Here is a 24,635-nt window from a genome sequence, read left to right on the forward strand (position 1 = left end):
CTCCTGGGGATCTTCACGAATATTCTGGTGGCTGTGCATCGTGTAGCAACTTCATAAATTAATTCAGGAGTAACCTGTTTATTCTGTTTACAGCACAGTGTCACCCACCCTTAAACGTAGCCTGAAGGTTAATCGTTACAGTCAAGTTAGGTTCTATCAACTTTAGAGAAAGGTTTATTGAAGATAATCTGTTTTAATAGCTCTCTTTTCAAGTATAAAGGTTTTTCACACATGCATGCCAACTCAATGAAGAAAGAACATTGTTGTTTTATCCTTTTATTTGAGGCACATTTTGAAAAACTTGCTCTGGTGATATAGTTCAAAGCAGACCGTTCTTAAGTCAGCCTTGAATGCAGCATATTGGAAATCACAGCATGCTTTAGGAGTGCTGAATATGATTGCAGGACTCATTTCAGATGAGACATCTAGACTAAACCCTGCAAAGATTTCATATGATAGAGAAGGAGAAAAAACACAAAGGCACATTATTAAACAGCCACAATCCTTCCTTTCCCAAGCACTGTATGTGATTATTAACTCCAGTAAAATACTTATTACCTCAGTGGAATGACCATCGGTGTTTCTGTTGTTGTTAATTCGAGTAACTCCTGTGGCTCCTGGCTAAATCCCTCACTTGCCCTAAGAAAGCCTCATCTGATTAAAAGGTGGCGATTTCTTCTCTTTTTTTCCACCCGCATCACCACCCCCCTCTCCTGAAATACTTGTTTCTTGTCTGCAGCAGTTAGTGGCCACCTGGCCCTATTATGCTGCCTTAATTCTTTGGCTGCTCGTTTGAAACGATCTCGCAAAATGACTCCATTCGCCTTCAGGTTCTCCCAGACCACACACCCAATTCTTGCTCTAGGGTATCTCATTATCCGCAAAGCACTTCTCCACTGCTGCGGTGGTAACTTTAGCCTCGCAAACCTTATTAACCTCAACAACTACCAGCCGATACATTTATTCTGCGAGAACTGTTCACACAATTTTGCAAAACCCTTTCGGCGTTTTTAAAACCGAACCGCCCAAAGAAGAGGGTTGATATGGAAACTTAGAATTGTCAAAATTATCAGTCGTTTAGGCATTAATTGATGATTTGCATTTATATGTATCTCCAGGCAGAGTGAATGTATTTCCCTTTGTTTCCATGGTTATTATAGGCTGTGAATTGCGCTGTCTGATATTATTAAACCAATCCATTAACGTTCTCCAATCATACTTTCTCATCCACTGCTTCAATGGAGCTGTCAGCACATTTGTTTCAATACCCAAAGGCTATTGCCTCAATTATACTAGTGGGCAAAAAGAATTTGATACAAACCTTTGCACGGTAATACTGTAGAGTGCACATTACAGGCCAATATTTTTGTTGGTTATATAAAACCTTGAAAAGAACAAAAAAAAAAATTCCTCTGAATGAAAGAGCCAAAAGTAATAAAAGAAATGGAGATTAAGTTCTTGTTTGTAGAAACTTGGGATTGATAAAAAGCTTCTTGTTTAAATGTCTTTTCACTCAGTGGCTTCGAGGGAAATGCGTCACCTCTCTCCACGTTGAGCTTGTGGAGCAGGACGGTTCCGAATTTGATTCCCAATTTGTCCTCAAGTGTGTTGAACTCAGCTGTATTAAGGGAAGGAGAGCCAAGGGACTATCTTTGGGCTATAAGGAGGAGGGCAAGGTTGTCAAACTCTGTCAATTTATTCATCTCATGATGATGAAAATTGCAAGCTTGACTTTAGTTTTGATGGTTAGATGGAGATTGTATGCAGTGGATTTCCAGCCTTTATCTTGTTAGTGGTTATGTTATTATCGTAAAGAGGCCAACTCCAATAGCCCCTATTGGAAAATGAGCAACTGGCTAAGCGCAGGATCATATTCAACCTTGATTCACCCCTTTGCTGAAGAGTCTGCAAGCACTCACCATACAGATTTATGCATAAATAATAGCCCTGGAAAATCTACCTAAACGTTGGCCATGGGAGGGGAGAGCAGAATAGGAGAGAAATCTCAGAACGAAACCTGTTTAACAAGCTTGCTTCCTTGTAAAGTGGACAGTAACCAATTCAATCTGTAACCCTGTTGTGAGCTATCTGGGTTATGACCTACACTTTTCTCCCTTAAGAAGGTAGATGGGAAGCTGGAGAGGATGTTGTCTCTGAACTGCTGGTCACGTACCTTGAAAGGGTCAGCTGAAGACCGGTTTTAACCTGGACCAGGGTATGTGTTACCTGATAGAAGACATAAAGAAACACTTGTATATATATATAGCACTTTTTATGATCACAGGATGTCTCAAAGCATTTAACTGCTGAAGTATTTTTGAAGTGTAATTACTGTTATAATATATATGGCAAATTACGCAATGCAAGCTCCCACAAGCAACAATGTGATAATGACTAAATAATCTATTTTTTTATGATGTTGGCTGAGGGAAATGTATTGACCAGGACACCAGGGATAACTCCTCTGCTCTTCTTTGAAATAGTGGCATGGGATCTTTTACATGAGCAGGCAGACGTGGGCCTCGGTTTAATAGCAGGCGACATCAGTGAAAGCAAAAAGTTGGTGCCTTCGCTTTTACTGCTGTTTTATGCAAAACAATCTCGTTACTTTCACTGTCCCCAAAACATGCTTAAAAATCATCGTATTCCTATCAATATACAGGAGATGGAGAAGAATTTAAGAATAACAGAGCAAAATTGGTCTGTGACAATTGTGCGAAACAGGCTGTTAGTGACACAGCAACCCAATCCTCATTCCACTGACGCTCACAGAACAATAGTTCCAACTCTTTTTAGAGGCTTGTTTCCTGGTGTCAATGCTGCTTTTATCTGGTAGAAAGTTAAAAATCTTCAATCTGCAATCAGCACTCTCTCCTCATACAGCATAAATATGTTGATTCCCTGACATTGGTATTTTCCTTATGAATTGTCCTGATGAGTACAAGATGAAAAACTTTGACAACAAAAAGTCTCTCTTTTTCAGCAATACTCAAGTCCTGTGTTACCAAAAGACAATTTGAGCTTGATAACGTTGATTCATTCAAATACACATTAGATATATCGTAGAGACATATCGTGCAGTAAGTTTAGCAATGCATGGGAGTGAAAATGATTGGATCTATGATCCTAAATCTCTCCCCCCCCACCCCTGGGTTTTCCTCATGTCAGGCCTGGATCTGTTGGGCACTGATTAATAGACAAAGGGTTGAACTTAATGCCCTCCCCCGTGGCTGGTTTGATGGTGGTGAATATTTAACTGGGTGGGATGGTGGTGGGTAGGGACCCCACTACCATCCCATCGCCACCCCTATTAACTCTGGGGCAGGAAGGCCTGCGGACAGCCTTCCCGCCCTGGCACCAACTAATGCCCACTTAAGGGTCTCATTCTGCCATTGCTGCTATTAAATCAGCAGGTGGGCATGGGATGGAGGGGATGGGGGCTTGGCACGCCAAGCAAATCCTTGCCTTGCGGGCTCCCATTGCGGGCTCCCTCGCTCAAAGGGCTTTCAGTGCCTTATTAAGGGACCTGGCATTGGGAATGGGGAGGGGACTGAAAGCCACTCCCTGACCTCACTGCCGACCCCTCCCTCTCCCCCATGACCACCACCTCGCAACACCCTTCTCGACATCATTCACCCGTGCCCGCGTCCCCCTTTGATCTGAGGCCTCGGGCACACGTAATACCGGCAGCAGCCACTGCCCACCCAGTGGCACTGCTGAGTACTGAAGGGCCGCCATCCTTTGATTGGCTGGCAGCTCTCAGTGGGCGGGGCCTCCACCCTCAAGTGTCCTTGGCTCTGGGGTGAGGCCCACCATTGTCTTGATTGGCACTTAACTCGGTCAGCCTTCCCTAAAGAAGGCGATGTGGGGCTCCTGCCAGCTCTCTAGCTCTCGAGACCCCGTCACTGTATTTTCATTATATCATACAACAACCAGGTTGCTGGAAGGCCGTGAACTTAATCAACCTTGGACTTTTATTATCTAGTAATTCATTTGGATAAACCAAAGTGCGTTAGACAAAATAACTACACATAATTTGGCGCTATTTTGTATACCTGAAACATTGATCCAACAGCATTACCATAACTCTGCGGACTTTTTGTATCTTCCCATAAAAAGGGCTGTGGATTCTCAACCAAGGGGTACATTCAAAGTTGAGTTGATAGATTTTGGGGGCTGGATTTTGGAAAGCTCGCCAGGGTGAGGTTGGCTGGGGGCGCACTTTGAAAATAGCACTCCCAGATGGTGGGTCAGTCTCCTGATGCCTGGGAATGTACTGAAATTATCAGAGGGGAGGGGGTGGGGAGCTGGCAACACGCTTGTCTCCAGTTAACTGTACGTTAAGCTTGTTGGAGAGCTTGAGGGGCTTGAGAGGGCCAGAAGGAGATTTTTAAAGCAGAGAGCGGGGAAAGCAAACAGTCTGGGGCCTGTTAGTAAATGTCTGCCGGCAGCACTTTTTAAAATTAATTTACAAGATGTGGATGTCGCTGGCTGGGCCTGCATTTATTGCCCATCCCTAATTGCCCTTGAGAAGGTGGTGGTGAGCTTCCTTCTTGAGCCGCAGCAGTTCATGTGGTGCAGGTACACCCACAGTGCTGTTAGGGAGGGAGTTCCAGGATTTTGACCCAGCGACAGTGAAGGAACTGTGATATATTTCCAAGTCAGGATGGTGAGTGGTTTGGAGGGGAACTTCCAGGTGGTGGTGTTCCCATGTGTCTGCTGCCCTTGTCCTTCTAAATGGTAGTGGTCGTGGGTTTGGAAGGTGCTGCCGAAGGAGCCTTGGTGAATTTCTGAAGTGCATCTTGTAGATGGTACACACACTGCTGTTACTGTGCATCGGTGGTGGAGGGAGTGAATGTTTGTGGATGTGGTGCCAATCAAGCGGGGCTGCTTTGTCCTGGATGGTGTCAAGCTTCTTGAGTGTTGTGGGAGCTGCACTCATCCAGACAAGTGGGGAGTATTCCATCACACTCCTGATTTGTGCCTTGGACAGGGTTTGGGGAGTCAGGAGGTGAATTACTCACCGCAGGATTCCTAGTCTCTGACCAGCTCTTGGAGCCACAGTACTTATATGGCTAGTCCATTTCCCTTTCTGCACTGCAGGGAGTTATAGTGTGGTGTTGTTCCCGAATAAAGTGGTGTAAAATAAAGGGTTATTCAAACTGAGGTGTTCAAATGTTGACAGAAATTTTCCATCGCTTGTGTGGAGTGGGTCAAGTGCCTTCTGATTGACTATGTGGGCTGTACATGTGCACTGTGAGACTGCTGACCCTCTGCTCTCCTGTCTGCTCCAATCTGCAAGGCAATGGCATGCGCTCAGCACCAGTAACTGGGAGCCAAGTTCACGAGCAGCTCAATTAGGGGCTTTGCCGTTAGGGGTAGTTTTGCGTCAGTGATGCAGCCACATGCAGTTTGGGGTCAGGACCTGGCAACGACCTGGGCGTTGGATTCCCGACACTGGATTGAAGCCATTCCTTGGACTCCAAGGGAATCAAAGAATATGTGGATTAGACGGGAAAGCAGAGTTGCGGCCAAGGAACCACCATGATCTTATTGAATGGTGGAACTGTCTTGAAGGCCAAGTGACCTCCTCCTGCTCCCTCCTAGTTCTTATCTTCTTGATAAAACTGACTGATCAGTTCTGTACATTTGAATATAATAAGCACATGAGCAATAAATTGCATGCTGTATGTGCAGAATTGGTGCAGTGGGTGGTGTGATATTAATTTAAGGGAGTATGCAAATGAGCAAATAACCTGGATATAAAGCAGCATGTGACCAGCAGCTATGTGTGTGCATGTGTGTGTGTGTGTGTGTGCATGCATGTGCATGTAGGAATTGCATCAGTGCTGTCCCTGTGAGTAATGGTTGCTGAATCCGTAAAGTAGTTCCAGCTGCTGAGCCATCCTATAATGTATCTTCAAATAAACTGAACCTATGCAGAGTTTACCAGTCCTGGTGTGAGATTGGTGAGATTGTATAAAGCAGGTATAGAAACACAACAGTGGGTACTGTCCCTGCCTCTGAGTCAGAAGCTCTGGGCTCTAGTCTCACTCCAGGACTTGATGGTCAAGGAAGGTAAATTCATAACATGGTTAAGCAGGTTAAGGATCAACTTGTAAATCCTTCGAGCACATGCCAATGGCAGACAGTAAGAGCGGGAGACATTCCTGGTCAGCTGTCTGATGGAAAGAAATTTTTACCATCACTATCTATAGCTCCGGCCTACAATGTGGATGTAAAACGTGCACGTTGCCATAGTAAGTTGAACTCTTTGGAGGGGGCCAGTTGGCTGGACAGCTGGTGTGCACCAGATTGGTGCCAAGAGCATGTGGTTCAATCCCCACTCTGACTGGGGCGGATTTGGGACCTGCCTCCTGGGCGTGTAGGGGCTGGAGGAGGTGACAGAGATAGGGAGGTTTGGAGGAGGTCAAACTGTGGGCCAGACCTGCCACCGGGCAGGGAGCTGAAGAAGAAGAAGAAAGAATATGCAGAATTGCTAACTGTTCATTTATCTTGGAAATCTTCCCTGTTCTTGCCAAAGCCACTCGAGAAAGACAGCTTTGTATTTCATCCAGGATAATGTATATAATTGGAATTGTACTTTATTTTACCCGTGGGATTTTTAAAGCAATCGTGCAGTTCCAGCAGCAGCAGAATGCCGGGGAAAGATATTAAGTAGGCTTTAGCAGCCAGGAGGAACAAATGAAGAAAAACAAAAGGGAGGAAAAGAAAGGATGAAGTGGTAAATGAGTATTGCCAGACATAGTGTGAGGAGTTATTAAATACAAAGGAAAGCAAGGCTCATTCAAGGGACATGAAAAAGGTTTACAAAGGGCAAAAGATTGATTCAGTGGCTCGGACCGTACACAGAACTAATGTATCTCATGCCCGAGGTCCACATGATTAACCCACTGGTGTTGAAATATCATTTGTTGGGGATGCTGGTTTAGTGATGATAAGGCTGGACTGGCAACACAAATACAAACACAGCAAGTGGTGCGAGCGAATCCAGAAAAATTGGGTCATGTGTGGAGATGCAGCAGGTAAAAAAATGACCGTGACTGTTTGTCAGATTTCATAGAAACCCAACTGGTTCCCTCGCCTTCTTCAGGCCCCACAACCGCAAACCCACCCCTCCCCCGCCTCACCTATTCTGACCTACACGTGACTCCAAACGCCCCAAAGTGTCTGACTCTTATCCCCCACACGTTTCATTGCGAAGGTTAGTCACAATAATACAACAATGTACCTTGGATTTAATAACGTGAATCAGGGTGCTTTACAGAAGCATCATAAAGCAAAGTATGATGCTGAGCCAGGTCAGAGGTGTTTTTTTTAATCCCTTGATGGGATGTGGGCATTGCTGGGAAGACCCAACTTATAATTGCCCTTGAACTAAATGGCTTACTGGGCCATTTCAGTGGGAAAAGAGCCAACCACATTGCTGTGGATCTGGAGTCACATGTCGGCCAGCAGATTTCTTTCCTTAAAGGCTATTAATAAACAAGCTGCGTTTTGATGACAATTAATTGTGTTTTCATGGTCACCATTACCAAGACTAACTTTTAATTTCAGGTTTTATTAGCTAAATTTTAATTCCCCCAGCTACCGTGGTGGGATTTGAATCCTTGTCCCCAGGACATTAGCCTGAGTTGCTGTATTACTAAAACAAAAACAGAATTACCTGGAAAAACTCAGCAGGTCTGGCAGCATCGGCGGAGAAGAAAAGAGTTGACGTTTCGAGTCCTCATGACCCTTCGGCAGAACTAGGTGCATCCCAGGAAGGGGTGAAATATAAGCTGGTTTAAGGTGGTGGGGTGGGGGGGGGGGCGGGGGGGTGGGTGGGTTGTGGGGGGCGTGCGGGGGGGTGGTTGGGTGGGGGGAGAGAAGTGGAGGGGGTGGTGTGGTTGTAGGCAAAAGCAGTGATAGAAGCAGATCATCAAAATATGTCATAGACAGCAGAACAAAAGAACACATAGGTGTCGAAGTTGGTGATATTATCTAAATGAATGTGCTAATTAAGAATGGATGGTAGGACACTCAAGGTGTAGCTCTAGTGGGGGTGGGGGGAGCATAAAAGATTTAAAAATATTTTAAAATAATGGAAATAGGTGGGAAAAAGAAAAATCTATATAATTTATTGGAAAAAAACAAAAGGAAGGGGGAAGAAACAGAAAGGGGGTGGGGATGGAGGGGGGAGGTCAAGACCTAAAGTTGTTGAATTCAATATTCAGTCCGGAAGGCTGTAACGTGCCTAGTCGGAAGATGAGGTGTTGTTCCTCCAGTTTGCGTTGGGCTTCACTGGAACAATGCAGCAAGCCAAGGACAGACATGTGGGCAAGAGAGCAGGTTGGAGTGTTGAAATGGCAAGCGCCAGGGAGGTTTGGGTCATTCTTGCAGACAGACCGCAGGTGTTCTGCAAAGCGGTCACCCAGTTTACGTTTGGTCTCTCCAATGTAGAGGAGACCGCATTGGGAGCAACGAATGCAGTAGACTAAGTTGGGGGAAATGGAAGTGAAATGTTGCTTCACTTGAAAGGAGTGTTTGGGCCCTTGGACGGTGAGGAGAGAGGAAGCGAAGGGGCAGGTGTTGCATCTTTTGCGTGGGCATGGAGTGGTGCCATAGGTGGGGGTTGGGGAGTAGGGGGTGATGGAGGAGTGGACCAGGGTGTTTTTTTTTTTGCTGTATTACTATCCCAGTGACGTTATCACTATGCTAATGTCTCCCTTGGGAAGATGACTGAAAGCTTGGTTATCTTGAAGTATCATAAAAGAGGAAAGCGAGGTCGAGGGTGACATCTTTAGCTCAGCGGGTGGGTGAGCACGCCAACCCGCTCGAGTGTAAAATAACGCGGGTTGATGTCGGCTGAGTGTCCCCACGTCAACGCGCAGTTGTGTGATATTTCAGTAGGCAGCGTGCCCACCGACAATTAAAGGGCCTGCTAAGGCCATAAAATTATCAATTAAGTTAAAGTTTTCACTGCCCAACTTTACAGTTGGCAAGTCAGGCAAAAAGTCCAAGCGGCCTTGGCACTTTTTAGGAAACCTCATCCACGGGCGTGAGAAAAGAAAGGATGAGATGGTAAATGAGTATTGCCAGACATAGTGTTAGGAGTTATTAAATACAAAGGAGGAGGTAATAATATGTCTTGGCTTGAAATATCTATACTGTAAATGTGATTAGAAAGTACTTGTGTAACTTTAATTAATTGGTACAGATAGTAGAAGCAAGCTGTAAATGGTGGATGAAAGAATAATTCATAAAGTGCTTTTTAACATTAAAGTTGTTAGTTTTGTCTTAATGTTCATGAAACTGCTCAGCATCACTGGAGAACATTTTTGAATGACATATCACAAAAGATGCCAGTTATGATGAAGCCAAGTAATTTGATCTCTATTGCATTAAAATGTTATGAATTGTGCTTTCATCTGTCATCTATTGTTTGCATCTATCATCTGTGCATCAAAGGTTATTAAAGTTTAAAGTTGCACAATGGCTTTATAAACATCCACATATCTATATATAACATGCTGTGCACTATTGTAACTGTGAAGTAGAACAGATTTTCATTTGGCAGTTCCAATGAAAGTTGTTAAGAATGTTCCTTGTTTCCTGCCTTTGGTTCTTTTAGTGCCTGTGTACCATCCTTTTCAATTTACTTATCCAGTTAAAGGTCGTGCAAATTAACGAGGCCTTACTAGCAGCTAATGCTGTCAATCTGGGGTCTTAATTTCTGTATTTTTGTCTGACCTGCACACACATAGTGTCCAGACAATTATGAGTCTGTCTTCTCTCAGTTTTCACTCTCTCTTCCTGTCCCTTAGTTGGTTGTCTTTCTGTTCGTGGTTTCACTGCTAAAGGCTATAAGCACCTTTCAAATCGTAGTCCTAATCTTTTGGGTCAACCACGTGGACTCGGGCATTATCAGTGTATAAGACCCGACCCACATGAGATTGGATTGAACATTAAACAGGCAATTTAAGAAGTTCTGTGAAGGCATTGCTATGTGTAGCCTCACCCAATTTGACAGTAAAGGGGTAGCATATCATATTGGTTAGGAAGTCAATGAGACTAATTTTAAAATAAGCTATAAGATACTGAGGGGACTGGATAGGGTGGATGCTGCAAGGATGATGTTTCCCCTTGTGGGAGGGACTAGAACGAGGAGACACAGTTTAAAAATAAGGGGTCTCCCATTTAAGGTGGACATGAGAAGATTTTTTTTCTCTCAGAGGGTCATGAATCTTTGGAGCTCTCTTCCCTAGACAGCGATAGAGGCGGGGTGAATGGAATTTTTAAGGCAGAGGTAGTTGATTAACACGGAAGTCAAAGGTTATCGGGGGTGGGCGGAATGTGGAGTTGAGGCCACAATCAGGTCAGCCACGATCTCATTGACTGGCTTGAGGGGCTGAATGGCCTCGTCCTCCTAATTCATATGTTCACATGCTCATTTATTCATACAATTTTTCAGAGGATGTGAATGTTCATTACATTTTGATCTTAAGGTAGGCTGGAGCAAGTAACAACAACTTAGTTAATTGGCTAATCTCCTTTATACTGCAGGTCATCTTTCACTTTAATGACATCTCCTCAAATTAGTTCATTTCGGAAGCAGGTCAATTCTCAGGACATCTTGAAATATTTCACAGGCTATGAGGTACTTTCGGAAGTGTAGGGCAGTTTCGTCCCAGATTTGCATTAAGTATGGTAGCGGGCGGGAAAAAGAACGTTTTTCCTGTTGGCTGCAAAGGCAGGTTTTTGCATCGTTTCGTCCCAATCCCACCTCCTTAATCATGCGTTCCCGGGAAGCAAGCCGTTTCCATGGCGGCAGGCTCTCATTCGACCGCCACGCCATCACCTCGCCACTTCCTCGTGCCACGGGCCATATTTAAAATGCAGCCGTGTGGACACCTCTCAGAGTTTCCAGCCCAGGACTGCTGCACAGAAGACATGGCCCTGACAGGTAAGCAGACGGCAACCTCCCAGTTTAGTGATGCATCCCTCAAGCATCTTTTGGACACTGTGGAGGCCCACCCTAATGTCCTCTACCCCCACCCTGGCTGCAGGGGTTGGGGGCAGCAACATCACCAATCCAGTTTGGAAGGTGGTCAGCACCAATGCCCTTCACAAAAGGATGAATGATCTCCTCCATTCCGCCAGGGTAAGCCACTCTTCTCATCATTCTCAACTCACACAATCACAACCCATCACACATCCACAGGGATCCCACTCACTGCCAGTTCAAGGGACATCACCATTCACTCTCTCACACACACCTCCATTGTCCTCATCCCATCCATGGCACCACTCACCACCAACACATGCCAGACATACTTGCCGCCCTGGCAGGCATCCTGCTTATACTCTCCCCATCTCTATTCGTGCAGGACAAGCTGGCACACAACAAGAGGGAGAGGTCACAGGCTGGTGGAGGAATGCCTGAAATCCAGATCCTCGCAGACTTTGAAAACAGAGCCATCCAGCTGGCCGGCGAGGATCTGGACCGTTCCTGTGCTGACAGTGAGGACAGTGCTGCTCTACCAAATGAGGATCCAGCAGCGCAACATCCATCAGACAGCCAAGCTGTGAGTGAGTTCCCCTGTTCTGCAGTCCCCTGCCATGCACTGATTATCTCCCCTTGCTTTCGCAGGCACATCTGGGAAGCAGCCGATGGAGTCCAAGACCCAGGGCCTCCAATCAAGCTCCGAAGAAACCTCTGAAGAGGAATCTGAAGGTGCCTTCATTGAAGACCTGACACAGCGCTCACCCACACCCTCTACCAGCGCAGAGACACACACCTCGGTGAGATTAGCTCTAGAATAGCCCCAGGATCACAGTCTGGTGAGCACATTGCACCTCTGATCCACAGCAGGTGGAGGCAGGGCCTTTCAAGGTTTCTTGCACTCAGAAACAGCTGGAGGCAGAGTTTTGCTGAGTCCGAGTCAGATGACAAGCCTCTGGACTCGGTCATGTCACAGTTGCTGAATCTGCAAAGGTAAACTTGTGAACATCAGGAAGGGATGTCCTCAGATTGCAAAGCATGATGGAGGAGTCCATCCCGTCTTCAGTCTGAGGTGAAAACGCTAGCATGCCAATTCACCGAGGTCAACACCGGTAGGAAGGCAGTTGCCGCGGAGACCTTGGTCCAGGATATCGGTCCTGCACTGTTGCGCTGGCTAAATTCCATCGCTGATGCCATAGTTGGCCTCGATCAGTATGTACACGAGATGGGTGTGGGGCAGCTCGAACTCACTGCAGCTACCTCTTCTCCTCAAGGAGTCAGCCAGGGGCCCTCGGGCACCCATATGGTGGAGGATCAGCAGGTGCACACTCTGGGGCCATCCACCCAGATGACTCTGGGAGAGTTTGGCCCATCCGAATCCCCTCTTCCTGTGATCTCAGCAGCTACAGCTGCACAGGCCGAGGAGGATGCCACTGACGATAGCAGGCTGGGGCCCTCCAGGACTCAGATCCTCAGAGGATGTCCGCCAGTGTCATCGCAGACAGAGCGTAGCAGTCAGCAGGCTGCCACCACTTCTGCTGTGGATTCGGGGGAGTACCAAGATGTAGCGCAGGGTTAGGTAGGTTAAGAAGATGCAACTCTTTCGAGTACAAACCCGTTTCCATCTGTTTCAGATGAAGTTACATTGTTTCATAGTTTGCCATTGTGAGATTTGAACTCTTGATCTTGGGGGTTACAAACCCAGTACCATAACCACTTGACTATTTAGGCCAAGCCAAAATCCCATTATCTGCCATAGTGGGACTTGAACCCAGGTCCCCAGAGCATTACCCTGTATCTCTGGATTGCCAATCCAATGACAATACCACTACACTACTGCCTCCTCCTTTAAGAAGATGTAACTCTTTGCTTTTGAATACAAACATGTTTCCATCTGTTCCTATTCAGATGAAGTTACATTGTTTCATAGTTTGCCATTTTGAGATTTGAACTCTTGATCTTGGGGTTACAAACCCAGTACCATAACCACTTGGCTATTTAAGCCAAGCGTTTAAATTGGGGCTTGAACCTGCAACCTTGAGATTAATAGTCGCATACTCTGCCGCTTGAGCTAGTAGGGTATACATAAACATGCTTCCATCTGTTTTTTCAGATGAAGTTACATTGTTTCATAGTTTTGCCATTGTGAGATTTGAACTCTTGATCTTAGGGTTACAAACCCAGTACCATAACCACTTGGCTATTTAGGCCAAGCTTAAAATGTGTCATTGTGAGATTAGAACTCTTGATCTTGGGGTTACAAACCCAGTACCATAACCACTTGGTTATTTAGGCCAAGCAGGTTAAGAAGATGTAATTGCACAGGTTGGGCACGGGTGTTAATCACTTGTACATAATGTTCACCACTGTAAATAAACCCCCAGGAATGTGTCCCTGCTTATGGCTTTGTATTGATTTTATATGGTTTTATTGTGTGTAATGTACATTTAAGAATAATGCTTGTTAGGAAGAACACGTGATTTGTAGTGACCAATAGGAGAGTAGCTCGGGCCAACTCAGCAGGCAGTGTAGAGATGGAATTGGAGTTGAAAGCACATGTGTAGTTGCTTCTGAGAATATTGTAAATAAACTTCAAGTTTCCACCCAAGAATTGTCTGCAGATCAACTCTATCATTGATAGCACAACTCAGTCACCCTACAACAAACTGGCAACAAGGAGAAAACAGGATTGAACAGAAGAAATCGAGTTAAAAAGAAATCAGCACTGTACCTCGCCCAGTGATTGTAAGTAGCAAGCTCCATTAGAATTGAAGAAGTTATCCTCTCTCAAAATGCCACAATTTGGGAGTACTGATCCTTTTGAACCAGCCGCATACGATTAGTCTCAGTACATAGAACATCTCATGTTACTTTTTCAAGCGAACGAGGTTACAGAGGAAGAGAAGAGGCGAGCGATCCTCCTGAGTATTTGTGAAAGCAAAACCTACATTCTGATTTGAAGTTTGATGGCAACCAGTGCCCCAGATTCGAAAAGTCTTGATGAATTGGTGAAGGGTCACTTTCAACTCAAGCCCTCAGTCACGATGCAGAAGTTCAGGTTTAATTCACGAAATAGAGCCCTGGGTGAGACAATTGCATGCTATGAGGCAAATTTGAAGCAGCTAATGGAACATTGTGAGTTCGGTATGACTGAACGACATGCTCAGGGATCGTTTAGTGTGTGGTGTGAAAGAGGACACTATTCAGAAAAGATTATTGTCTGAAGTGAGTCTGGATTTCAAGAAGGCGCTGGAGATAGCGTTGGCCATGGAAAGTGCAGTCAGAGATTCAAAAGCAATACAGGGTGTGCAAAATGGTGCCATCCAACACATTGGAGGGAAACCTCAGCCGAAAGAGGCGCAAAAAAGCGAGACTCCGCCGAGAAGTGGAAACAGCCCCCACTAGCCAAAGAATAAAGAAAAATAACAGCAGTGAAATCGAAGCATAATTTTAATAGGGGTGGAAACAATCAATCTTTTAGCAATTAGCAGTTTAAAAAAATTGAATGCTACTATTGTCACAGAAATGAACACATGATGAGGTGGTGCAAGGAAAGATTCAAGCAGACTTGTAAACAAAAGAAGGAGCCCAATGAAATCTACAATATAGAGGAGCCTGAAACAACAAATTCAGACATTTACTCATTATTTAATCTGAAAGTTGGAAAGACAGAACCAACCTTTGTCACAGTGAAAGTAAATGGCAGACCTGTTAGAATGGAAGTGGACATGGGAGCTTCCACTACAGTAATAGGGGAACATACCTTCAGTTATTTGAATAATGGTGAACGTCAGTTAAGTTTAGAAGAAACAGCCATCAGGCTAAAAACATACGCGGGTGAAGACATTCAAATGACAGGTATAAGCAGAGTAACTTTCCATTATGGAGGCCAGTCAGCACAGCTACCCGTGATGGTGGTAGCAGGTGAGGGGCCAAACCTCCTGGGCCGAAATTGGTTAAAGGAAATGAAATTAGAATGGGCTGAAATTTTCCAGTTGAGAGCAAGTGGGCTACTGGAGCTAATTGGAATATATGTCACTGTCTTTAAGGATGAACTAGGGAAAATTCAGGATCTGCAGGCCAAGATTCATATGGATGTGGAAGCAACCCCTCACTTCATGAAGGCGAAACTGGTGCCATATACACGGTGAAAAAATTCAACATTGAACTGAACAGACTAGAGAAACTGGGCATTATACAACCTGTCCAGTTCTCAGAATGGGCAGCACCCATTGTCCCCATCTTTAAACCTGACCAAAGCGTCTGAATTTGTGGAGACTACAAACTGAAGTTTAATAAAGTAACTAAGCTAGACAGGCACCCCATTCCAAAAATCAAAGAGCTGTATGCCAAGCTGGCAGGAGGAACAATGTACACAAAGCTTGACATGAGTCATGCTTATCAACAACTAGAGTTGGATAATACCTCCTGGGAACTTGTCATAATTAATACCCACAAAGGGTTGGACCATATACACAATTGCCTTTCAGTGTCTTCTCTGCTTGTGCCATCTTTCAGAGAACAATGGAAAGCTTACTGCAGGGTCTGCCCCAGGCTGTAGCCTATGTAGACAATGTACTGGTGACAGGATTCACTGAAAAAGAGCATCTGGCAAACTTAGAATAAGTCTTAAAACGTTTCCTGCAAGCTGGAGTGCGTTTGAAAAAAAAGTGCATGTTCCAAGTGAGTAAGGTGGTCTATTTGGGTCACCGGTTAGATTCACAGGGCCTCCACCCAATGGAGGAGAAAGTGGGAGCCATAAGAGAGGCACCTGCACCGAAGAATGCCTCAGAGCTCAAATCATTCCTAGGATGATTTGAATGGGTGGTTCTTACCCAATGTGTTCACAGTGCTGGCCCCCTCTGCATTTTCTACTCAAAAAGAACCAATGTTGGTCTTGGGAGGCACCCCAGAAAGAAGCTTTCATAAAGATGAAGCAATTATTACACTCGTCCGATCTATTATTGCATTATGACCAGACGAAAGAGTTAGTGCTGACATGTGCCACATCTCCCTATGGAGTGGGAGCAGTGCTCTCTCATCGGATGGACGATGGTGTGGAACAGCCAATAGGTTACGTATCAAGAACCACAGCGGAATGGGGATACTCGTAGATAGAAAAAGGAGGTCTGTCCATTATCTTTGGTGTCAAGGAACTTCACTAGTACCTACACGGCTGCCATTTTACAATCGTTTCAGACCACAAACCATTGCTAGGATTGTTTGGTGAGGACAAGGCTATACCGCCCATAGCCTCAGCAAGAATACAATGATGGGCCTTAATTCTGGCAGCATACAAATACACTTTCATACATAGGCCTGGCAATCAAATCGCAAATGCCGATGCTGTAGGTTGTTTGTCTTTACAAGAAAATGATGAGTAAGCTCCTGTGGAAGAACTTGTTTAACTGTTACACTTCTTAGATTCCTCGCCGGTATTTGCTCGACAGATCAGAGACTGGAGAAGCCTGGACCCAGTCCTATCTCAAGTATGAGAACAAGTGCTACATGGTTGGTCACAGGAGCCCGTATCTGAAGAAATGAAACCGTACTTCAACATACGACATGCAATAACCAGCCAGGATGGCATCTTATTGTGAGGAGCAGGAGTGATAGTTCCTCCAAAGGGAAAGGAGCCATTTTTAATTGAGCTACACAGTGCCCATCCAGGAATTTCCCGAATGAAGACCATAGCATGCAGCTATCTATGGTGGCCAGGGGTTGTTGGCAAAATAGAGAGTTTGGTAAAGCACTGTGTGCAATGTCAGCAACTGCTAAAGTTGCCAGTGACAGCTCCATTACACCCACGGGAGTCGCCTGATAGACCCTAGGTGTGGTTACATTGTTCCCAGGAAAGGTCCAACATAGCCATTGTTTCTGCTCATTGTCGAGGCCCATTCAAAATGGTTGGATGTTTATGAGGTGAAGTCACCAACATCGGGCGCTACAATTGAGAAACTACGTCAGAGTTTTGCCATTCACGGACTACCGGAAGTAGTCATTTCTGAATGGCATGGCATTTACGAGTGCTGAATGTCAACGGTTTATCAGCCTTAACAGTATCATTCATGTAAAAAGTGTGCTGTCCCACCCTTCCTCAAACGCACTGGCTGAAAGGGCAGTTCAAACATTCAAGGGAGGCATGAGAAAGCTAACTGGCGACTCCTTGGCAACCAAGCTAGCACACTTTCTTTTTCATTACAGGACTACCCCTCACACAGCAACAGGTGTCACACCTGCAGGGTTATTGTTGAAACATCGTCTCAGGACGAGATTTAGCTTAACAATGCCAAATTTAGAGGGGAGGGCGGAAAGGAATCAGGGAAACCAGAAACCTGGACATGACTGGCATAGTCGCCAAAGGAAATTTACCGTGGGAGAGCCGATATACATGAAAACCATCGGGGAAGGACCAAAGTGGTTACCGGGTGAAATAAGTGCGGTGACTGGACCTCCACCTTACCACGTGGAGATGGAAGGCTGGATCATCTGTAAACATGTGGACCATTTAAGAAAGAGAGAGAGATAAATCACCACAATTTGGTTCCACCAGTGATCATGACCCAGTCTGCGTTTCCTGTTGAGGATACTCAACCCAGGACAGACATGTTTGATGTTCCTGTAAGAGTTGAGGATACAGAACTGCAAGTGCCCACCGAAGCACCTGATGCTCAGGCAACTCCAGAAAATGAGGTTCCTGACAAAGAATCTGAGGTTGTGGAGCTGCGGTGTTCCACACGAACCAGGAAACCACCTGAAAGACTGAACTTGTAAATTCCTTATCCAGTGTAAACATTATGCTGTCTTGAAAAAAATATGGACTTGTAAATATAATATGTATAGCTAAGTTAAAGGGGGAGGAATGTAGTAATTATGATTTTATTTAGTGTGTAATGTACCTTTAAGAATAATGCTTGTTAGGCAAGATCACATGATCTTTAAGAACCAATAGGAGATTAGCGCGGGCTACCTCAGCAGTCAGTGCAGAGATGGAGTTAGAGTTGAAAGCACACATGTAGTTGCTGCTGAGTATATTGTAAATAAACATAAAGTTTCCACCAAAAAGTGTCTGCAGATCAACTCTATCATTAATAATATAACTCGGCCACCCTACAACAGGCTCCTTGTTCTGATGAGCGATGTTTGTGTCACTCAGATATGAAACCTTGGTTCCAGCAAAAAGATAAAGGCAGGTGTCTCAGTCCAGGTCCTCTTCCCTGTGCTTTGTGTAGCCTTCAGACGAAAGTGATAGTTCGGCCTCACATTCACTGGACATATTAGTGATGCCTGCACCTCAGCGGTGCTTGTCATTGCTGCCAGCATGTTATGGGCAGGAGTCACAGAGTTCCATCTTTCTCTGTGTGCTCTTAACACTTTTAAGGTGGGGCTGGCCCTCATCTTGTCAACATCTGTGACCAGTGCTCCTGGGGGTGAGGTGCTGAAAACTGACAAAGGGTCAGTTGTCATGCCCTGTCCACCATCTACAAGGCACAAGTCAGGAATGTGATGGGATCCTCTCCACTTGCCTGGATGAGTGCAACTCCAACAACACTCAAGAAGCTTTACACCATCTAGGACAAAGCAGCCAGCTTGATTGGCATCCCATTCACAAACATTCACTCCCTCCATCACCGATTACAGTGGCAGCAGTGTGTACCATCTACAAGATGCACTGCAGGAACTAATCAAGGCTCCTTAGGCAGCACCTTGCAGACCCCCGACCACTACCACCTGGAAGGATAAGGGAAGCAGATAGGTGGGAACACCACCACCTGGAAGTTCCCCTCCAAGTCCCTCACCATCCTGACTTGGAAATATATCACCGTTCCTTCACTGTCACTGGGTCAAAATCCCGGATCTCCCTCCCTATCAACACTGTGTGTTTACTTACACCACATGGACTGCAGCGGTTCAAGAAGGCAGCTCACCACCAACTTCTCAAGGGCAATTAGGGATGGGGCAACTTTCCTGTCTTACCCCATAACCCTTGATTCATTTTTTCTATCAACCATAGTCCTGATTATACGCATCAACTGAGCAGCACAGGCCCCCAGGGTAGAGATTTCCTAAAGGTTCACAACCGTCTGAGTGAAGAAGTTTCACCTCGTCTCAGCCCTAAATGATCAATCTCTTATCCTGAGACCTGTGACTCCTAGTAGTTCAGCCAGGTTAACACCCTCTCAGCACCTACTCTGTCAAGCCCTTTATGAATGTTATACATTTCAATGAGATCACGTCTCATTTTCCTAAACTCAAAGTGTCTATAGGCCCATTCCACCAATTTCTCTCCCTTTCAGCCCAAGAATCAAGTGCACCCTCATTGTAGTGCCTCCAAGGCAATTATATCCTTCCTTGGATAAGGAGACCGAAGCTGCATTCCAGTTTTGGTCTCAAGTTGTATATAATTGCAGCAAGACTTCCTTACTCTTAAACCCCAACTGCTTTGGGATAAAGGGTAATATATATATTATTTGTCCTCCTAATTGTTCATTGGTCCTGCGTGCTAACTTTCTGTGATTCATGCACTTGGACACCCAAGTCCCTCCGCACAGGAGCACTTATTGTCTCTCACCTTTTGAAATATATTCTGCTACTTTATGCTTCCTATCGGGGCCGAGGAGGCTGGAGACTCCCTTGTGAAGCCTGAAGGGAGCACTTCAGCTCCTTCTTGGCATGCAAAGGAGTCTTTAAAGATCCACTACCCTTACCTTTGAGAGTCGGCCCAGATCAGCTGCTAGGCAACTGACAGCTCAGAATCCCAGTTAAAGCTAAGCTATGGCGCCAATGATGTCATCAGGACGCGACATTGGAATGTTAATTAGGCCCCCGCCTGCCTTTTATGGGAGCCTCATTAGTGGCCTGATTTCTGTATGTTAACATTTAAAGGGGCTGGGATGGTGTCAGGTTAGTTACAGGGTAGCTGATTTTGATACTTTAATCTGCATCTCTCCCCCACCCCCCCACCTTCCCCACGGACCCTATCCTGCTCATGATGGATTGGAGCGGGCAGGTGGGGGGGATTAAGTTAGCATTGAGATTCTGTGGTGAATTTTTTTAACGTGTTGAAAGGATATCCATCAGGACGATTATTGTGTATGGTTTAGATAACTGTAAAGGACTGAAAACTAGAGGCTCGGGGACAGGTTGTGTTAATATCTGCCTTTAAAAATAAATGCAAGCCCCTTGTGATCTTACAAGCTCAGCAGAGAAACAGATGTAAAGTCAGTTCATGACACACTTGCGAATTGTAAATTGCTTTCGAGCGTCTCAACACTTTCTGCAAATAGGGCCCACTGTCGGGAGAACTACAAATCATACCAAGGCTGTTAGCGAGGCTGCATCCTGTTCAAATCTAATTGCAGGTTTGTGCTGGTGAAGGGGCTAAGCAGCAGTTTGTCATGACAGCAAGAACTTGAAATGATCAAAATGAAGAGCAGTTGTTGTTAAGTGGTTGGAGAATTGTTTACAAGGCACTGGATGGTGCCAAGTACTGGGGTTGGAAACACTCGGGCTTCACGCTATGGGTCTCAGTGCTATGACCCAAAAAACTTCATGTAACAACATCTTTTAACACTGTGCAGTCCATGATTATACCTCTTGAGAAATTACTGCCTTTTTTTTAACAATTATTTTTCACTGATTTAGCATCTCTTCTCCTTTCTCCTGATTTTCTTCCCTCGTTTATTGAAAATACTGGCTCATAGCTTCTGGAAGGCTTTCTGGTACCTCACCCCGTTGTCCAAGTATGTGATATTGATATCCATCGAAAGGGCAGAGTTAGGTCCAAGAGGAATGAGAGCAATTATGGCTGGTGACGATGCTACTCTCTTCCATGTAATAGATCCATTACTGAAAGAAGTGCAGAGGGTTCTTTGGTGTAATGGTCATCATTTATCAGTGTTTGCCATGGTTTGGTTGGTCGCACTCTGAAGCAGAGAGCTGTGGGTTCAAGTCCCACTCCAGAGATCTGAGCGCAAAAGCCTCAATTGGCACTCCAGTACTGAGGGAGTGCTACAAATAGGAGGTGCCACCTTTCAGATGAGATGTTAGACTGAGGCCTTGCCTGCTCTCTCAGGTGGGTGTAACTGATTTGATGGCACCATTTCAAAGATCAGGGAAGTTATTCCGAATGTCCTGGCCAATATTTATTTCTCAATCAATATAAATAAAACACAGATTATTTGGTTATCATCACATTTTATGGGAGCTTGCTGTGCGCAAATAGCATTTCCTACATTACAACAGTAACTATGCTTCAAAGTACTTCATCGGATTTTAAACACTTTGGAATGCCCTGAGGTGTGAAAGGTTTTATATAAATGCAAGACTTTCATCTTTCAATCAACACCGCTAAAGAGATTAACTGGGCATTTACCTCATTACTGTGGGATTTTAATGTGCGCAGAGCAGTTTGCCACATTAACCATGATGACACTTCAAATGTAATCCATTGCCTGTGGAGCATTTTGGTGTGTCAGGATGTGAGTGGCGCTATATAAATACAGGTTCTGTTTTTTGTTTGTTTCGCGCTTTGCCTTGGGGGTCCCGTGACCAATTGTTACCCTTGTTCTGCTGTTTCCAAATTGAGATTAGATCAGGTCAGCAGAAAGCAAGGGTTAATGCTGGGACATAGTACTGAGGCATGCAGCCAATCTTGAGCAGTGCATTTACCCACTGAGCCAGTGAGGGAACCAGTTTCATAATCTCTGTGATATGTTAATCCGCCTGAGCTTTTTTAAAATTTACCCTTTCACGGGTTGTGGTAAGTGGCAAGGTCAGCATTTGTTGCCCATCCCTAACTGCCCCTGGAATGAGTGGCATACTACACCATTTCAGAGGGCAGAATAGCATTGCTGTGGGTCTGGAGTCACATGTAGACCAGGCCAGGTAAGGGTGACAGGTTGAACCAGATGGGTTTTGACGTCAGTTGACAATGATTTCACGGTCAACATTATGGAAACCAGCTCTTTTTCCTTTCTTAAATTCCAGATGTATTAATTGAGTTTAAATTCCACCAGCTGCTGCAGTTGGATTTGAACCCGTGTGCCCTGGGCATTAGCTCGGGCCTCTGCATGACTAGTCCATTGACATTACCATTACATCACCATCTCCCCTTGTTCAAGGTCTGAATTGCACTCGGTGCATAGGAGTGAAGGGAGTGTCAGGTGAATGCTATAGGTACAAATGAGCTGAACAATAAAAATAGCAAGAAATTACCCCTGGCTCAAAAGACAGAAAAGTATCAGTGTGTAGGATTATAGAGGTGGAAGGTGAGAATGATGAGGAGTTTGGGTTCATTGTTGTGCTGCAAGAATGTCTCCATGTGGCAGGATGATTTCTGTTGCTGGGGGAGTTCCTCTGAAACAAGACAGATATTACTTTTTTTCTCTATAATATAGAAGAGTTTTTAATTATGACGCATACCTTTCATATGCAACAAAATACTGGAAACTACTGAACAGGATTAATGTCAGAAAATCGAACACAACATTCAATATAAATTCTGATTTGCACGCACTGTGCAAGACTGTAGTAGTTGAGTGCAGAGCTGAAAAATTACTACTACTCTCCATTTTAATCATTTGTGGCAGAGTTGAGTGTAAAAATTAAACCAATATTAATACTGCAGACTGACTTCAAACTCCCTGTAATATAAAGACATTTTCATTGTTCTAAGGAGTGCTATCCTGCTATCATTTTTTATAATAACTATAGTCGCAATAACTTGGAAAGCGTGGAATTTAAATTAACCGCTTGACTGATCATTAAAATGCAATGGAAACTCCATTAATGGCTTCCAATTATCCCGGATTATCGCTGGAACTTGCAAAAAACAAACGTCTTGGCTGAGATTCTGTCTTATTATACAGTCTGCTAACACCAATTGTCTCCTGCCTCACATAAATCAATCTCACAAACCAAGAAGGATTATGTTACAGTCCATTCCTGATGTTCAAAGCCATTCATTTGTTCAAAAAAAATGGAATTATCCAATTACTTGAAGTAAGCAATGCAAATAAAACATCCAAATTAGGAAATCAGGGCTAAAAGCAAACAGAAAGAACAGGAAGACTTGCATTTAAACAGGACCTTTAAAGACCTCAGGATGTCCCAAAGTGTCTCACATTCAGGGTGGCCAACTGTGGTTGGTTGGATTCCTGCAGTTTTCATCACATGATGTGTCCCGTCTCCACCAGCGGTCTATCAATACATCCACCCCTGACTTCCCACAGCCAATTCAGGTCAAAAAGGACCAATTCAAATCAAAGAGGGCCAATTCAGATTGAAAAAAAGCCAATTCAGATCGAACAGGGGCAATTCAGACTGTACAGGGCCAATTCAAATCAGAGGGCTAGTTCAGATCGAATAAGGCCAATTCAGGTGAAACAGGGCCAATTCATACTGCACAAAGTCAATTCAATTTGAATAGGACCAATTCAGAATGAACAGGATGTATGTTTCACTACAGGATCGCTTTGCTTGCAAACTGGTTGCAAGTTTACCTGTCGGCAGGTGAGTCGATTACAATATACTGCAGACACAAAGACCAATATGAAATGAAGCACATACTATTTATTTACACAGACAACAGAGCACTAACAAGATGTGTGCTTCTTCCACCAGACCCTACTCTAGACTAACATCGACACAGTGGCCTGCACTACTCAGCTATTGGGTCTTACAGTCACATGGTCGATCTGCTCACACTCTCTTAAATGTGTATTACACCTCAGATTCCACATTCCTCCCCCTTTACTTTAAAGTACATTTTACAATATATTAACTATATACAAAAAATGAACTATTTACAAATTCAGTCTCTCTGGAGGCTTTTTCAAAAGTGTTGACCGCCGTAGTTCCACCACTTCGGATGGTTTATCTGAAGCCTCTCTCTCAGGTGTTACCTGTCCACTAGGCTCCCCAGTAGGAACCTGTCAGTTTCCTTCTTTGACTCTCTCAGGCTCAACAGGTCCTACAGGTACTTCCAAAGCAACAAGAGATCCTACTACCTGTGGTGCAGACTCCAATGGGAATGTTTGGCACATCTTTTCTTGCGGATCTATCTCCCACTTCCTCAGGTGATCTACATGTCTCCTGATTATTCAACCGTCAACCGATATATGGTAGGACAGGGGTCCTGTCACTGCACTGACTTCACCTGATAACCATTTGGGCCAATCTCCAAAGTTCTTTGCGAAAACATTTTCTCCTACAATGAAGTTTCTTTCACGACTATGACAATTGTGTTCATTTTGCTGGGCCTCCTGCCTTCTCTCTCCCCTCCCACCTAAATTTGGTCTTAGGAGGCTTAACTGTGTCCTGAGACGTCTCTTCATTAATAACCCTGCGGGGGCAATACTGGTGGCTGTATGTGGCATTGTCCTGTAGCTGAGCAGGGAGCGTGATAACTTCATTGCTATAGAATCCCCCTCTAGTATTTTCATTCCGGCCTTGAAGGTCTGAACTTCCCTCCTGGCCAACCCATTGGATGCAGGGTGGTATAGCGAGGTCTTGACATGTGTTCTGCTATCGAGAGTAGTAAATCTTTGGAATTCCCTGCTAGGGAATGCCGTTTCATTGTCAGACAGTATTATCTCTGGTAAACCGTGTATCACAAAACTCTGATGCA

At 44.7% G+C, this 24,635-nt stretch overlaps 1 long non-coding RNA gene across 1 annotated transcript; it reads right to left on the minus strand.

Moving 5' to 3' along the window:
- Positions 1-289: 289 nt before the first annotated feature.
- On the minus strand, positions 290-19,805 carry LOC121270950. Its single transcript, XR_005941644.1, has 3 exons — positions 19,714-19,805; positions 2,174-2,226; positions 290-437 (listed from the first exon to the last, which is right to left on the minus strand). It is a non-coding gene; the product is annotated as an uncharacterized LOC121270950 (long non-coding RNA).
- Between the last annotated feature and the right edge of the window lie 4,830 nt (positions 19,806-24,635).

Source organism: Carcharodon carcharias, chromosome 28 (genome assembly GCF_017639515.1).
Source record: "Carcharodon carcharias isolate sCarCar2 chromosome 28, sCarCar2.pri, whole genome shotgun sequence".
NCBI lineage: Eukaryota > Metazoa > Chordata > Chondrichthyes > Lamniformes > Lamnidae > Carcharodon > Carcharodon carcharias.